The sequence below is a fragment of the Phyllobates terribilis genome, unplaced genomic scaffold (assembly GCF_046119375.1).
Source record: "Phyllobates terribilis strain yellow unplaced genomic scaffold, ASM4611937v1 Scaffold_223__1_contigs__length_3252167, whole genome shotgun sequence".
Lineage (NCBI taxonomy): Eukaryota > Metazoa > Chordata > Amphibia > Anura > Dendrobatidae > Phyllobates > Phyllobates terribilis.
In genome coordinates this window covers 2467067-2480010 of record NW_027362983.1, presented here as the reverse complement: position 1 = coordinate 2480010, position 12944 = coordinate 2467067, and the positions used below count along the sequence as shown (strand labels likewise).

At 49.2% G+C, this 12944-nt stretch overlaps 2 non-coding genes and 1 pseudogene across 2 annotated transcripts; all 3 read left to right on the top strand.

Annotated features, from left to right (window-relative positions):
* Positions 1 to 830: 830 nt before the first annotated feature.
* Positions 831 to 1021, top strand: LOC141214883 (U2 spliceosomal RNA). Its single transcript, XR_012284074.1, has one exon. It is a non-coding gene; the product is annotated as a U2 spliceosomal RNA (small nuclear RNA).
* A 10852-nt stretch (positions 1022 to 11873) lies between these two features.
* On the top strand, positions 11874 to 11965 carry LOC141214473 (U2 spliceosomal RNA; annotated as a pseudogene).
* A 790-nt stretch (positions 11966 to 12755) lies between these two features.
* On the top strand, positions 12756 to 12937 carry LOC141214942 (U2 spliceosomal RNA). Its single transcript, XR_012284127.1, has one exon. It is a non-coding gene; the product is annotated as a U2 spliceosomal RNA (small nuclear RNA).
* Positions 12938 to 12944: the final 7 nt, after the last annotated feature.

Sequence of the window (12944 nt, the reverse complement as noted above, 5' to 3'; positions counted from 1 at the left end):
ACCTAAATAACTACAGGTGGTGAGATAAGCTGCACAATATAATTGACCTTTCAGTATATTGTTGCACACACACCATCTATTTAGCAAATGCCCTTGTTATCAACAGCAGCCTTTTAAACTCACCTGAGCTAACAGGTATGTGCGCTGGTTACTCTGCTGCGCTTAAAATTTCTTTTTTGGTTTGCTACAATGCCTTTTCTGAAACGTTGTCTCCTTCTGCTGGAACACTGACTTCTTTCATTTAATGCCTGCAGACTATAAAAGAGAACCCAACCCAAAAAGTTTGGTTGATTAGTCTGTGGCATTCTGTTAAACTGTTGCTTATGGCGGTCTCTGTGAACTTCTCAGCGACATTCAGCCAGCCAGGTATCCTGCCTGCAGTAGATGGAATGTGGCAATGGAACGCTGGCTGCGCGTGTCATAATAGGCTCTGAGCCTTTATATACCTGTGCACAGCAGCAGCCACCTTCAGTCTGCTGCTGGACAGCCAGCAGCAGCAGCAGCAGGAGAGGTATGTAATCAGGAGCCCTCCTGCTAAGGGTAGACAGCTGCTCGTTCCACCCCACCCCCCGCCTTAATTGGTTCTCCTCCCTTCCAACGGTGTTGAGGCGGGTGGGAACAGCAGGGGGTGAAGGTGCTGTGTTAAAAGAGGTGGAGTTATGCAGATCTAAAACGCGTGGATTGCAGCAGCAGCAAGCCGAAAAGTGCAGGCATGTAAGGGATCTAGAGGTTGACAACATGTCTTCTTAACGGGAGTCCAGGAGCTCATCTCCACAAATGGACTTTTCAGGATCCTTGGGTGGCTCCGTAGTTTGAAACCAATTCTGGTTATCGCTTCTCGGCCTTTTGGCTAAGATCAAGTGTAGTATCTGTTCTTATCAGTTTAATATCTGATACGTCCCCTATCTGGGGACCATATATTAAATGGATTTTTAGAACAGGGAGATGGAAAAAGAGCTTGCTCTGTCCACTCCACGCATTGACCTGGTATTGCAGTATCTCCAGGACCGGTGCACCCCTTCTTTAATGCAGTTTCTAAAATCAGAAAGAATTGAATTCAATGTTTTTTGTTCATTTTGCTTGTTTGTCGGATTTTGGGATGGACTCTTTGGCTTTGCTTTTCTTCTCCTCATTGGATTTTTCATGTTCAAAGTTGCAGAAGCCAGATTACAAGCTCATTTTGGTTCAACTTCAGCAACTGTGCATTGTATTGCCATGTAATGTGATGCAATGCTATCTTTCTAGCTCTCCCTTTTTACTTCCTTTTGGATAAACAGACATATTAGGCAAGCATTTTGGAGCTTTCACCTAAATAACTACAGGTGGTGAGATAAGCTGCACAATATAATTGACCTTTCAGTATATTGTTGCACACACACCATCTATTTAGCAAATGCCCTTGATATCAACAGCAGCCTTTTAAACTCACCTGAGCTAACAGGTATGTGCGCTGGTTACTCTGCTGCGCTTAAAATTTCTTTTTTGGTTTGCTACAATGCCTTTTCTGAAACGTTGTCTCCTTCTGCTGGAACACTGACTTCTTTCATTTAATGCCTGCAGACTATAAAAGAGAACCCAACCCAAAAAGTTTGGTTGATTAGTCTGTGGCATTCTGTTAAACTGTTGCTTATGGCGGTCTCTGTGAGCTTCTCAGCGACATTCAGCCAGCCAGGTATCCTGCCTGCAGTAGATGGAATGTGGCAATGGAACGCTGGCTGCGCGTGTCATAATAGGCTCTGAGTAGTGTTGAGCATTCCGATACTGAAATATCGGGTATCGGCCGATATTCGCGGTATCGGAATTCCGATACTTAATTCCGATACTATTGCAATATCGTATACCGGAATCGGAAGTAACCATAATGCAATGAGACATTTTCATTTTATTCAGCCAATGAGGATCCTAAGAAGTGTGGGCACATCCTGTTAGGCATGTAGGCATCTTAACTAATGGCATGGCTGTGATTGGCTGCTGAAATGATGTCATGATGCACTATAAAAGCCACCGCCGCCATTTTGAGCTCACTCTGCTGTGAATTCAGTTAGGGATAGGACGCTGTTGTTCTGAGGGACAGTTTTAGCTACCTATTTGCTCTATACTGCTTTACCCAAGCTACTTTCTAAATCACTGTGCCTTGCAGTGCTAGTGCACAGTTCCCTGTGCTGTTCACCGCTATCTGCAAGGTCTGTGTGTGTGAGTGCAGCTCACCCTGTAGTGTGTGCTTCAGCCAAGTCTGGTTGTAGTGCACTCAGTGTGTGTCACTGCCTCATACATTGTCCTTTTTTGCCAATTCATAATTTTTCCTGATATCTCCTATTAGTGTGGTGGTTCCATCTGTATTCAGCTAAATTGGTTCCAAACACACTATATAGGAGTAGATAGAGAAATTTTTTTCCGTCTTGCAGCACTAGTGCACAGTGCTCTGCATCTGTACTGTTCACCGCTGTCTGCAAGGTCTGGTGTGTGAGTGCAGCTCACCCTGTAGTGTGTGCTTCAACCCCGTCTGGTTGTAGTGCACTCAGTGTGTGTCACTGCCTCATACATTGTCCTTTATTGCCAATTCATAATTTTTCCTGATATCTCCTATTAGTGTGGTGGTTCCATCTGTATTCAGCTAAATTGGTTCCAAACACACTATATAGGAGTAGATAGAGAAATTTTTTTCCGTCTTGCAGCACTAGTGCACAGTGCTCTGCATCTGTACTGTTCACCGCTGTCTGCAAGGTCTGGTGTGTGAGTGCAGCTCACCCTGTAGTGTGTGCTTCAACCCCGTCTGGTTGTAGTGCACTCAGTGTGTGTCACTGCCTCATACATTGTCCTTTATTGCCAATTCATAATTTTTCCTGATATCTCCTATTAGTGTGGTGGTTCCATCTGTATTCAGCTAAATTGGTTCCAAACACACTATATAGGAGTAGATAGAGAATTTTTTTTCCGTCTTGCAGCACTAGTGCACAGTGCTCTGCATCTGTACTGTTCACCGCTGTCTGCAAGGTCTGGTGTGTGAGTGCAGCTCACCCTGTAGTGTGTGCTTCAACCCCGTCTGGTTGTAGTGCACTCAGTGTGTGTCACTGCCTCATACATTGTCCTTTATTGCCAATTCATAATTTTTCCTGATATCTCCTATTAGTGTGGTGGTTCCATCCATATTCAGCTAAATTGATTCCAAACACACTATATAGGAGTAGATAGAGGAGCCTTTCTGCAGCATTGGGCCCTGCAGCCCCAGCCAGATTAGTATTAGCCTATTTTTTGCAGCCTCATCTATTGCATTGTAGGTTACCTTCCTACATTGTAATAGCTACAAAAAGTTTGTGATACTATCGTTATTACATCTTTAGGCACATCCAGTGTCTTTTTGTGACAAAAAAAACCTAAATAAAGTTCACCAAACACTCCACTTTACAGTTGTGTAGGCCACATTAGCTCATATTAAAGTCTAGTCCACACTTTATAAAATTAGTGTTTCTTATACCTGTTAGCAGCTGTTCAGGAATAAGCACACTAAGCCCTTAGTACTTTTCTGCCTATCTTTATCAGTCTACCAAGATGAAGAAGGCAGGGAGTAAGGCATGTGGTCGTGGTCGTGGGCGTGGGCGTGGAGTTTCTGCAGGGAGAGGACGTGAGGATTCTGTGCCTGCAGGGAGAGGACGTGGGGATTCTGTGCCTGCTGCGGGCACCAGTGACTCAGCATCCCCCAGTTTTACCAGGGAACAGTCCTTTATGCGCAGCTTTGTAGGAGCTAGCCGTACCCCACTGCTGCGCGAGGACCAAATTGAAGCCGTTGTCGGATGGATGGCAGCTAACGCATCGACTTCAATTAGTTCCAGATCCTCTCAGGTCCTGAGCACTGAAGAGCACCCATCTGTCTCTTCACCACCTGCCAAATTGCCCAGGCAGTCAGAGAGCCCTGGACAGGAGCCATCTCTACTTCTGTTCTCTGAATCTCTTGGCTTGGAAAGAGGGGGCCAGCCAAGCAGAATTCGAGAATTTGAAGAAGAGGTAGTATGCAGTGATGCGCAACCGTTTTGTCTCTCTGAATCTGAAGAGGCGGGTGGGCCAGTGCCTATGGTCAGCAGCACACCTCAGTACGCATCTGATGATGAGACTCAGGTGCCACTTTCTGGTGCGTACTGTGCTGTCGAGACTACCCAGGAGAAGCAGTTGTTTGAAGAGGGTGGTGTAGATGATGAGGTCCTTGACCCATCATGGCGTGAGGGACAGGAAGGTGGTGGGAGCAGCTCTGAGGAAGAGATTCCCCGAACGGCCCAAAAAGGAGGGAGAGGGAGGGGGCAGACTTGGTTGCCTGTAGCCTCCACTTCGGCACCCATTAGGAGCATGGCTCTTCCAAAATCCAAAGCGGGCGCTCCCAAGACTTGCAGTGCCTGGTCCTTTTTTGACACAGTTGCAGATGACATTTGCTTTGTCAAATGCAAGCTGTGTAATCAGAAGGTGAAAAGAGGGAAAAGTGTCAGCAACCTCAATACCACAAATATGTGGAAACATGTGCGGACCAAGCACGTGGTGGAGTTACACAAACACACTGAAGACCTAGGCCAACCTACAGCGCCACCTACCACCTCTTCAGCTCGTGTTGTAGCCTCTTCCTCCAGCTCACACACAGCTGGTTCGGCTTCCTCACAGGATCGCCATGGAAGAATCTCTGGCACTGTTGTACAGAGACACAGTGTAATTCCACCCACAGCACCACTTTCCCAGTCATCCTCACACTCCCAGGCCAGTCTACAGCCATCGTTAGCACAGGCATGGGAGAAAAGGCGCCCATACTCGGCAAACCACCCCCGAGCACAGGCTCTGAATGCTGGCATTGCTAAACTACTGGCCCTTGAAATGCTATCATTCAGGCTGGTGGAGACTGACACATTCCGTAACTTTATGGCATTGGCAGTCCCACAATACAACGTGCCCAGCCGCTTTTATTTCAGCAGGCAAGCCGTCCCTGCCCTGCAACATCATGTGGAGGGAAAAATTAAACATGCGCTACAAAACGCCGTCAGTAGCAAGGTCCACCTGACCACTGATGCGTGGACCAGTAAGCATGGACAGGGACGATACCTTTCCCTCACTGCCCATTGGGTAAATGTTGTGGAGCCGGGTACAGATCTTGAGAGTGGCGCTGTACGTGTTCTGCCAACTCCAAGGATTGCAGGAATCCAGTCTGTACACATTGACTCCTCCTCATACTCCAGTTCCTCTGAATCAGCGCTGCAGGAGCCGTCACGGTCTACCTCCACATCGACCCGTGAACGGTTACCTGTTATGATGACCGATATGAGCACAGCCGTGGCCAAACGTCAACAGGCCGTATTAAAATTAATTTCTTTGGGGAATCGAAGCCACACAGCGCAGGAGCTCTGGAATGCCATCAAGCAGCAGAGTGACGTGTGGTTTGTGCCAGCGAATCTCCAGCCAGGCATGGTAGTGTGTGACAATGGCCGAAATCTGGTGGCAGCTCTGGGCCTAGGCAACCTCACTCACATCCCATGTCTGGCACATGTGCTCAACTTGGTCGTGCAGAGTTTTTTGAGGGACTATCCGGATCTTGATGCACTGCTTCACAAGGTCCGCATAGAGTGCGCTCACTTGCGGCGTTCCAGCAATGCAAGATCACGCATTGCAGCTCTGCAGCGCCGATTATGTCTTCCGGAACATCGCATCATATGTGACCTACCCACCAGGTGGAATTCAACGTTACATATGTTGGAGAGGTTGTGTGAGCAGCAGGCAGCAGTAATGGAGTACCAGCTGCAGCAGGCGCAAACAAGTCGCAGTGCGCGCCGTTCACACTTCACCACCACTGAGTGGGCCTCTATGAAGGACATTTGCCACGTTTTGCGTGCCTTCGATTATTCCACGCAGATGGCGAGTGCAGATGATGCACTAGTCAGCATGACTATCCCCCTTATCTGCCTGCTTGAAAAAACACTGCAAGCACTAAGGGACGAGGTTTTGGAAGAGGTGGAGGATGAGGAGTCACAAATGCCATCTGCTTCTCTACAGTCTGCGCAACGTGGTTCCTCACAAAGGCCTAGGCAGGGGACACTTTGTGAGGAGGATGAGGAGGAGTCAATGGATGAGGAAGACATCTGTCCAGAGGAGGGAGGTACACAATGCTCTAGTAGTCAGTATCTAGAGCGAGGGTGGGGTGATGCAGAGCAGGCAGAGATCACGCCTCAAGCAGGGGACAGCGTTTCTTGGCCAGTTGGCAGTCTGCAGCACATGGTTGATTTCATGCTGCAGTGCCTCAGAAACGACCGCCGCATCGCCCACATTCTCAACACGGCTGATTATTGGGTGTCCACCCTCCTAGATCCTCGCTACCGGGACAACTTACAAAGCCTCATAACACCATTGAACCGGGAGCGTAAAATGCGGGAGTACCAAGACGCACTGGTGCATTCCATCATGTTCTCCATTCCAACCGAGAGCAGTGCTGCTAGTGCTTTACAAAGCAGCTCAGTGCGTCGAGGCAGTGGAGGAAGCTCTGCACAAAGAGGGAGCAGAAGCAGCGCCTCAGCACAAGGCAAGACCAGTATGGCCGAAATGTGGCAAAGTTTTGTGTCCCCGCCGCCACAAATGTCTACACCATCACAGACAGCTCCAGTCAGCAGGAGGCAACGTTTCCGTCAGATGGTGACAGACTACATGTCTTGCCCTCTTAGTGTACTCCCAGACGGCTCTTCTCCCTTCAAGTTTTGGGTCTGTAAGCTGGATACATGGCCAGAGCTTAGTCAGTATGCACTGGAGGTGCTAGCTTGCCCTGCTGCTAGTGTATTATCGGAACGCGTCTTTAGTGCCGCAGGTGGTGTACTAACAGACCGTCGCATGCGACTATCCTCCGATAACGTTGACCGGCTTACTTTTCTCAAAATGAACAAGGCCTGGATCTCTCATGAATTTGCCAGTCCTCTTCCAGAATAAATAATTGGTTGGCAACAGTATCCAGGTCTCCTGTTCTGTTCATGTTTCTACCACCTGAACTGTAATCCCTGAGCTCCAACACCGCCAGTTGGCGCTCGGAAGTGCCGTCTGCACAGTCAACACTTGCTGCCGTGTTATTGGGGTTCAGTAACGTCAGCTGTTCTCCTGCTGTGCGGACGGCAATTTCTCCTGATTTGTCCACATCCACTGTACTACACATTTTAAAGTTGCTCCAATTACTCCTCTGGCTCCTCTGTTTTCATTCTTATCCCTGGGCTCCAGCACCGCCAGTTGGCGCTCGGAAGTGCTGTCTGCACAGTCAACACTTGCTACCATGTTATTGGGGTTCAGTAACGTCAGCTGTTCCCCTGCTGTGCGGACGGCAATTTCTCCTGCTCTGTCCACATTCTCACTACTACAGATTTTAAAGTTGCTCCAATTACACCTCTGGCTCCTCTGTTTTCAGTATTATCCCTGAGCTCCAACACCGCCAGTTGGCGCACGGAAGTGCCGTCTGCACAGTCAACACTTGCTGCCGTGTTATTGGGGTTCAGTAACGTCAGCTGTTCTCCTGCTGTGCGGACGGCAATTTCTCCTGCTTTGTCCAAATCCACTGTACTACACATTTTAAAGTTGCTCGAATTACACCTCTGGCTCCTCTGTTTTCATTCTTATCCCTGGGCTCCAGCACCGCCAGTTGGCGCTCGGAAGTGCCGTCTGCACAGTCAACACTTGCTGCCGTGTTATTGGGGTTCAGTAACGTCAGCTGTTCTCCTGCTGTGCGGACGGCAATTTCTCCTGCTTTGTCCACATCCACTGTACTACACATTTTAAAGTTGCTCGAATTACACCTCTGGCTCCTCTGTTTTCATTCTTATCCCTGGGCTCCAGCACCGCCAGTTGGCGCTCGGAAGTGCCGTCTGCACAGTCAACACTTGCTACCATGTTATTGGGGTTCAGTAACGTCAGCTGTTCCCCTGCTGTGTTCACGGCAATTTCTCCTGCTCTGTCCATATTCACTGTGCTACTTATTTAAAACTTGCTCCAATTACACCTCTGGCTCCTCCGTTTTTAGTATTTACCCTGGGCTCCAACACCGCCAGTTGGCGCTCGGAAGTGCTGTCTGCACAGTCAACACTTGCTGCCGTGTTATTGGGGTTCAGTAACGTCAGCTGTTCCCCTGCTGTGCGGACGGCAATTTCTCCTGCTCTGTCCACATTCTCACTACTACAGATTTTAAAGTTGCTCCAATTACACCTCTGGCTCCTCTGTTTTCATTCTTATCCCTGGGCTCCAGCACCGCCAGTTGGCGCTCGGAAGTGCTGTCTGCACAGTCAACACTTGCTACCATGTTATTGGGGTTCAGTAACGTCAGCTGTTCCCCTGCTGTGCGGACGGCAATTTCTCCTGCTCTGTCCACATTCTCACTACTACAGATTTTAAAGTTGCTCCAATTACACCTCTGGCTCCTCTGTTTTCATTCTTATCCCTGGGCTCCAGCACCGCCAGTTGGCGCTCGGAAGTGCCGTCTGCACAGTCAACACTTGCTGCCGTGTTATTGGGGTTCAGTAACGTCAGCTGTTCTCCTGCTGTGCGGACGGCAATTTCTCCTGCTCTGTCCACATTCTCACTACTACAGATTTTAAAGTTGCTCCAAATACACCTCTGGCTCTTCTGTTTTTAGTATTTACCCTGGGCTCCAGCACCGCCAGCTGGTTCTCGGCAGTTCCATTGGCTCTTGTACCTTCTGCTACCCATCCGGGTTCCAGTACCGTCAGCTGGTCCTCGGTAGTTCCATTTGCTCTTGTATCTTCTGCTACCCATCCGGGTTCCAGTACCGTCAGCTGGTTCTCGGCAGTGTCTTTGGCACGGGTACTCCCTCCTGCCCAGCCTGGTTCCAGCACGCCAGCTGTTTCCGGGTAGTGTCAACGTCACTTTGCCTCCAATGCGTTGTCCTGTCGTGTTGCGGTCGGGTTAGCCGACTCTATGGTGCCTGCAGTTTAGGTGACTCCTATGTGGGCTGCGGGATCTGGCAATGAAGGCTGGTTCCATAGTGCCAATAGGACAAGCACCCTCTGTAGGACTGTGGGTTTTGGTAACTGCGGCCGGCTCGCGGCCTTGAACTTTTTTTTTACATGGGTACCTTCTGCTACCCATCCGGGTTCCAGTACCGTCAGCTGGTTCTCGGCAGTGCCTTTGGATTAGGTGCCTCCTTCTCGGTATCCAAGTTCCACCAACGTCTGCTGGTCCTTGGTAGTGCTTTCTGGCACAGGTACCTCCTGCTTAGTAACCGAGTTCCAGTAACATCAGCTGGTCCTCGGTAGTTCCATTGGCTCTTGTACCTTCTGCTACCCATCCGGGTTCCAGTACCGTCAGCTGGTCCTCGGTAGTTCCATTTGCTCTTGTATCTTCTGCTACCCATCCGGGTTCCAGTACCGTCAGCTGGTTCTCGGCAGTGTCTTTGGCACGGGTACTCCCTCCTGCCCAGCCTGGTTCCAGCACGCCAGCTGTTTCCGGGTAGTGTCAACGTCACTTTGCCTCCAATGCGTTGTCCTGTCGTGTTGCGGTCGGGTTAGCCGACTCTATGGTGCCTGCAGTTTAGGTGACTCCTATGTGGGCTGCGGGATCTGGCAATGAAGGCTGGTTCCATAGTGCCAATAGGACAAGCACCCTCTGTAGGACTGTGGGTTTTGGTAACTGCGGCCGGCTCGCGGCCTTGAACTTTTTTTTTACATGGGTACCTTCTGCTACCCATCCGGGTTCCAGTACCGTCAGCTGGTTCTCGGCAGTGCCTTTGGATTAGGTGCCTCCTTCTCGGTATCCAAGTTCCACCAACGTCTGCTGGTCCTTGGTAGTGCTTTCTGGCACAGGTACCTCCTGCTTAGTAACCGAGTTCCAGTAACATCAGCTGGTCCTCGGTAGTTCCATTGGCTCTTGTACCTTCTGCTACCCATCCGGGTTCCAGTAACATCAGCTGGTCCTCGGTAGTTCCATTGGCTCTTGTACCTTCTGCTACCCATCCGGGTTCCAGTACCGTCAGCTGGTTCTCGGCAGTGCCTTTGGATTAGGTGCCTCCTTCTCGGTATCCAAGTTCCACCAACGTCTGCTGGTCCTTGGTAGTGCTTTCTGGCACAGGTACCTCCTGCTTAGTAACCGAGTTCCAGTAACATCAGCTGGTCCTCGGTAGTTCCATTGGCTCTTGTACCTTCTGCTATCCATCCGGGTTCCAGTACCGTCAGCTGGTCCTCGGTAGTTCCTCAGCTTTCTTGTACCTTCTGCTACATTTCCAAGTTCAAGCTTTTTGAAATGGTTCTTGGTAATCACTCTGGATCTCCCTGACGAGGACCCTGAAGACGAGGACCCTGAAGACCAACCCTAAGAAGACGAGGACCCCGAAGACAATGACCCTGAAGACGAGGACCCTGAAGACCACCCCGAAGAAGACGAGGACCCTGAAGACCACCCCGAAGAAGACGAGGACCCTGAAGACCACCCCGAAGAAGACGAGGACCCCGAAGACGAGGACCCAGAAGACCAACCCGAAGAAGACGAGGACCCCGAAGACGAGGACCCCCGAAGACGACGACCCTGAAGACCACCCCGAAGAAGACCAAGAAGATGACCCTGAAGAAGTTGACCAAGAAGACAAAGAAGAGAAGACAAGCACCAAGATACAGAAAAACAAGAGACAGAAAACCAAGAAGCAGAAATACAAGAAGCTGCAGAACAAAAAGCGGAAGAACATTAAGCATAAGACTAAAAATCAGAGCAAAAAGATAATATCTAAATTATAAGCAGAAGATGACTAAGCAGTGTATGGGGGTGAGTCCGTTCCTCCTCGTGGTGCCCCTGGAAAAGACCTGCTGCTGCAGGCCAAACTGAACGCGGACAAATCCTGTTGTAAATCTTTTGTGACGGGCAGAACGAAAGGTGTAATGTCCAACCTTTTATAGATAACAACTACAGGAATGCCTGTCACAAATAAGAATATGATGAAGAAGAAGAATATGAAGAAGATGAAGAAGTAGAATATGAAGAATGTAAAAAAAAGAATAATACGAAGAAGGTGAAGAAGAAGAAGGTGAAGAAGAAGTGGATGAAAAAGATGCTGAGGATGATGAAGGAGAAAGTGTGGGAGAAGTAAAAAAGAAGGTGAAGAGCATGGAAGTAGTGAAACATAAATATCTGACAAAATATAAAAATACTTAACATAGTTAATATTTCCGTAACTCAGAACATAATAAAAAAATATTAATTCCTGCTATTCCATTTGACTGGGCTAAACCTCTATGCCTTTATTGTCTCCCCCACCTCCCCCAATACATTCTACATTATTCTTAGTTGTTTTCCTTCATGTAGAAATAACCTACAAGGAAAGAAAGGGTTTATTTTAATTCCGATATTTATGTCCCATTGACTTGCATTGGTTTCCGGTATCGGAATCGGCGATATCCGATACTTTTTCGGTATCGGTCCGATCCAATCCGATCCGATATTTCCCGATATCGGAAGGTATCGCTCAACACTAGCTCTGAGCCTTTATATACCTGTGCACAGCAGCAGCCACCTTCAGTCTGCTGCTGGACAGCCAGCAGCAGCAGCAGCAGGAGAGGTATGTAATCAGGAGCCCTCCTGCTAAGGGTAGACAGCTGCTCGTTCCACCCCACCCCCCGCCTTAATTGGTTCTCCTCCCTTCCAACGGTGTTGAGGCGGGTGGGAACAGCAGGGGGTGAAGGTGCTGTGTTTAAAGAGGTGGAGTTATGCAGATCTAAAACGCGTGGATTGCAGCAGCAGCAAGCCGAAAAGTGCAGGCATGTAAGGGATCTAGAGGTTGACAACATGTCTTCTTAACGGGAGTCCAGGAGCTCATCTCCACAAATGGACTTTTCAGGATCCTTGGGTGGCTCCGTAGTTTGAAACCAATTCTGGTTATCGCTTCTCGGCCTTTTGGCTAAGATCAAGTGTAGTATCTTTCGAAAAGGCGGTTTTGGATGTTGGCCGCCCTAGTAGATTGATACATTATGCACACTGGGGTTTAGGCGCTTGTTAGTACGCCAGGTGGCTAATATAGTCATCTGGTGGAAAGCATGGCCCCCCAGGATCGACGCCATTGGGCCGGGGAAGATCGAAAGCCCGAAGTGTGAAGTGCCCCAGGAGTGGTGACCCTGGGGTGCCTTAACTCACTGGGATTGGGAACCCCACTTGAGTTTATGGCACATTTGCACTAGCACTTCAATATTTCTTTCTTCACACACACCCTTATTCCGGGCCTTCTGGCCTTAGGATGGGGAATTTTTCAATTCCCGGTCGAAGGTCCGGGCAGTATTATACTGTGAAACCTTCACTATTTATTTAAATTTCTTTGTCACTGTGTGTCCACTTATTCACGTGTGTTACGTCCTACTAGGATTTTGTCGGGATGCGGTTCCCTTACGGGTTCCTCTCTTGGCAGGTCTAGTGGGGGAGTGTGTGGCCATCAGGTTCCGCTCCCCCCTGAACCCCCTTGGCTCTCCTCTTTCGGGAGGAGAGCGTTGTTGGCTCCCCTCTTCCGGGAGGGGAGCACAGTCTTTGGCTCCCAGTGCCTTGCTCGGGTGAGAACTCGGGCAGGTGCTGGGGGTAAGATTGGGTCGCCTCTGGCTCCGGCTGGAGGTGGCTATTTGTCCCTGTTCCTCGCTGTGGCCTTCTGGCTCGGAGGGACGGGGAATGGTTTGGGGGACCCTTCTCCTTTTGGAGAGGGTTTCAAGAAGACCAGCATCCTAGTGCACTTTTTTTGTGGCACTTGTCACTTTTTTAAGCGCACTCGGGTTTTGTACACGAATTCGGGCTTTCGACAAAAAAAAAATCTGTTCTTATCAGTTTAATATCTGATACGTCCCCTATCTGGGGACCATATATTAAATGGATTTTTAGAACAGGGAGATGGAAAAAGAGCTTGCTCTGTCCACTCCATGCATTGACCTGGTATTGCAGTATCTCCAGGACCGGTGCACCCCTTCTTTAAT